This window comes from Acomys minous (genome assembly GCF_964271855.1).
Source record: "Acomys minous genome assembly, chromosome: 9".
In the NCBI taxonomy this organism is placed as follows: Eukaryota; Metazoa; Chordata; class Mammalia; order Rodentia; family Muridae; genus Acomys; species Acomys minous.
This window is the reverse complement of record NC_140490.1, coordinates 41,038,702-41,043,109: the sequence shown is the minus strand read 5'-3', so window position 1 is coordinate 41,043,109 and position 4,408 is coordinate 41,038,702. Positions and strand designations below refer to the sequence as shown.

Sequence of the window (4,408 nt, the reverse complement as noted above, 5' to 3'; positions counted from 1 at the left end):
CCTCTGCTCAGACATAAGTTTTTGTTTGTGGTGGGCTGAAGTGAAGGGGTGATGAGACCAAGGGCCTCAGGTCAGGTCTCCAGTCACCTCTGGTCTGAGGAAGCACATCTCACCTGACAGTCCACAGGCAGAAGCAACACTTAGCCTTGGGCAGGATCCTGTCTGAGGAACACTGACCTGGGACATCCACAGGAAGTGTGACACAGAAAGGCAGCTCCTTCTATTTATTGTTTTTTCAACAAAACCAAAACGAAATGTGTTTATGCACAGTACAAATGAATCTAGGATGGATGAGAGAAAGCTCTCCGGGAAATGAAGATTTCATGTTATCCTCATTTACAGAGGGCAGGCAGCTTCCCTACCAGAGAGAAAAAGGAGGGGCCAGCTGATTTTTGTTATTTCTCAGGTGGTGAAGAGGGGAAGGAGCAAGACCAGGAAGAGAGCTGCTGCTGTGAAAGGTAGGCCTCTGCTTCCTATGGAGACGATTCCATCAGGCCTGCCCCTCAGTGAGGAGAGCCATGATGAGAGCCAGGCTTCTGAGGGTATGAGATGCAGAGCACCAAGTAGGAAGAGGGGGCTGCTGGGCAGCAAATCAGAATCAGGGAAAAACCCCAGGTTCCGTGACAGAATGAAGCTGTTGTTCCCCTGGGAGTGGTGCTGTCCATGGAGCGCTGTTCAAGGCAGTGAAGTGATGCTGTGCCCCTGTATGGGGGACTCTCTGTGTCACCTGAGAACAGGGAGCTTCCAGTCAGCCAGCGGCATTTCTTTCAGATGATGGATCCTGTGTTGTGTTGTGAAGGGAATGACAGGACTTGAGGGAGAAACAAGAGAGCTGTAAATGGAGAGACAATGGCCCACATTCCACCTGTGCAGTGTCAGGGTTCTTGGTCCTTGGACTACGGCAGTTGGACATGTAAATCCTAGCTTGAATGGGCTCTAAAAGGGATCACTACTACAGTGCCATGGAAAGTAAGTCCTTTGACACATTCTCCATAACAGGAGCATAATTTCCAGGTTGTAGACATGACAGAAAGCATTTGGAGAATGCTCAGAATACATCACGACCTGAGGAAATATAGAGAGTCTAACAGTCTCAGGATATGAGATCAGGGAAGGGGGATACTAGAGATATTAAGCAGTGTGAGGTTGGAACACAGCCCTGTTCCATCTGACGCTAAGGAATCCGGCCTATGGAGGCAGTGGAGGGGCCTCTTGACCATCTGCTTGCGGTTGATGCTTTTGCCTCCTATCTTTGCAGCCTCACCAAATATCCGTTAACGGACTCCATGCCACACCATTTTTGGAACTCTAATGAGAAACAGCTTCCCCTCTCTCATATGCTGTCTTACTGGAAAGTTTTTGCAGGGTTTTATACAGCAGAAACGTAGCCGACTTTTCCAGGTCAAGTCCTCTGTGCTCTCTGAGTCGGTGGTGGCTACAGCCTGGCTTTCCAGGACACGTTCCTCTGCAGGACAGAAGACTGTGAGGTTCAGTGATGCACATGACCCTCCCTCAGCTCTTCCTCAGACTCATGGACCTCCACAGCTTTCCCAGGCCCAGCCCTTGCCCCAGCAACCTGTGACAAGACACTTCATAGATGTGACTGAGGTCCAGGAACTGGACAACCTACTAAGTGCTACACCACACCTAACACCTTCTTCATCCAAAAGTAGGACCTGTGGGAAAGCACATCCTATCCCTGACACAAGGACATGGGCATCCCTCCCTGCTGAAAATCAGCCCTGGCTGCAGTGACTTAATTGGAAAGAAACTCTAGATTCCAATATCCAAAGAAGGCAAGCAGCCATCAGCCAGCCCACTGACAACTTGCCCAGGGGCATTCTGCTCACTGAAGCTATCAGGTCAGCTGCCGTCCTTCCTGAGCACTGTCAGACCCTCCAGCACCAGGAGGAGCCACAGAATGGAAAAGCAAGATGACTAAGATGGGAGATGAGGAACACCCAGCAGATCCTTCCCAACCAAAGAAATGAAGATTCAGGGACAGTTCCCAGCACAGTCGTTTCCAGTCCCATAACAGACCCAACCTCTCCTACCCTGCCCTGCCCTCCATCCTTGATTCTAAAATCTGCAAGTTGAGACATATGATGTGGTCCATGGCCTGAGGCATGCCCTTAAAGAAGGTCCCAGCAAAAGGTAACATACATGAATCCATTAAGAAAGGCCTGTGTGGTGGGGCTGAAAAGCTGCATTACAATTCAAGCAACATACCTGCCAAGATCCTGGAACCCAGAAACACTGCAATGAGGACAGATCAGCTGCCTATGTGGACACCACCCAGGACCTTTCCTTCCTTGACCCAAAGACTCAGATAAATCTGGAATCAAATATTAAGCTTCCTGTGTAAAGCGGAGGGAGACCATGTCTACAGACTCTTGAGTCAAGGATCTCACCCCACCAGCGCTTCCAGTCTCATCCCTTCCCGAGAGTTTCTTCCTCTCCTAACCCACCTGTGTTTCCTAGTCTGGACACTATCCCAAGGCTGCCATGATCCTGGAGAATTTGCATCCCTGAGATCCAAGAGGGACAGGGGGAGAAACTGTACCAGCCACCAGGCTACAGATGCCTCTGTCTGCAAAAGCACCTTCAGAGGTTCAGGAGACCCAAAGAGCTTGTCCACCTGCTGACAGCCAAGGTCCTCAAAGGCCCATCCAGATGCACAACAGAGACACCTGAGTGCTAAGACCCGTGCTTTCTGCTTCCAGGCCAAAGTCCAGCAGAGCAAGACTATCCGAGGAACTGAAAGAGGCAGCCTGCAACTAACTGCCAGCCCAAGAATGGCCAAGCATGCACCATGGAAGTGGTATGAAAATGTGACCTCAGGGCATCCCTGCTGGAGTGAGACAGTGATGGGCCATCAAAAAAAAGGGATCCACCTCTTAAGTGGCCAACAAAACTAAAGATCAGGAAAAAAAAAAAAAAGACACATCCTGTGTGAAAAGTGAGTCAGGGATCCAGGGAGATTCCCAATAGCCAAACCATCAACAACAATTTCAGAGACTTTGAGGATGAAGAGGCCAACAGAAGCCCAAGCCATTTCCAAGCACTTAGTCAACAGCACTCAAGAGGCAGAGCTCAAACCCTTAGGTGCTTACTTAGAGTGAATTCAAATCAAAGGAGCAGCCACAGTCATGCCCTGCTGGGCTCCTTCCAGTGGGTCAAGTCCTGTGCATCCTGCCACAGTCATCTTGTCTTCACAGGACCCACTACCCAGATCCCAGAATAGATGCCCAAAACCCCAAGATTTCCCAGGGCTAGGTGATGTGTTCCTGGGGAGAGATCACAGCCGGGAGTCTCAGGAGCTCAGAATCCCCAAAGACAAGATTCCAGAAAAGACTCCCCAGGAATTTCTTCCAGAGAATTTACGTGATCCAGACCCAAAGGCCAGGGAGAAAGGCTTGGGGGAGTGCAGTCCTCCCAAGCTTGTGGCCTCAATACCTCCACCCAGATCAAGGATATATCAACAACTGGGAGTTGTTCCTCCCTCGATAAGCTAGGAAAGGGACAGGCTACGCCAGAAAGCTGTTTGAAGAAAATCACACAAAAAATATTCTACAATATCTAAGCCTCAGCACAAAAAAACAAGGATCATGGGGATTCTCTGAGGAGTGAAAGCCCCCACCGTAGACTGTGCAGACACAGGAGGCATTCACAAGAGAAGAGCTCTTCTGCACTATGGCCCCTGAAGTACAGTCACTCATGAATGCTGTGGTACAGACCCTGGTGAACTGGCTAGACCTTAATGTAGAGGACCCACCAAAGGTTCAAGGGTGTAATGTGGAACCTCTGACATCCCAGCTGGGTGGCTCTTCCCGCTCCTTGGAGGGTCTCTATAAGCCAGAGAATAACGGACTAGAGAAAAGAATGAAGTGTGATCACACCAGCCCCCAGGGTCACAACCATCCATTTTTGTACTGGAAAATCAGAGACATTAAATCAGCCAGGTGTTGGTGACCAGACAGCCTATGATCAACATCAGAACAGAGTCAAGAGCATCCATATAAGACAAGTATAGGAGTATAGGAGAGAGACAGCAATCAGGCATTCCTACTCAAACAGCCTGTGACCCAGATCATATCGGAATAAAGTATCAAATGGACCATGGTCCCCGTACTATCCCCAAGAGACACAACTCTCCATTTATACACAAAGAGACTGGAGACAAGCAGCAGTCAGGTGATGCTGCACCAAGAACCAGGGACCACAAGCAGACCCTGAGAGCATAGCCCAAGAGCTGGTGCTACCTTGGCCTTTGCACACCAGGAAGTTTTCCAAAAGATGTCCAATCTGTCTAGCCATTTTCCTGATGATTTCTTGGTAATACACCTTGACTTTTTCCCTGCAAAGAAATGTTTTGGATCACATTAGTCTCCTGTATGCTTTCCAAGAG

The 4,408-nt window shown here is 49.3% G+C and overlaps 1 long non-coding RNA gene across 1 annotated transcript; it reads right to left on the bottom strand.

Annotated features, from left to right (window-relative positions):
* Window positions 1–270: 270 nt before the first annotated feature.
* LOC311604733 lies at window positions 271–4,408 on the bottom strand. The gene is made up of 3 exons (XR_014781636.1): window positions 4,263–4,408; window positions 1,350–1,465; window positions 271–811 (listed from the first exon to the last, which is right to left on the bottom strand). It is a non-coding gene; the product is annotated as an uncharacterized lncRNA (long non-coding RNA).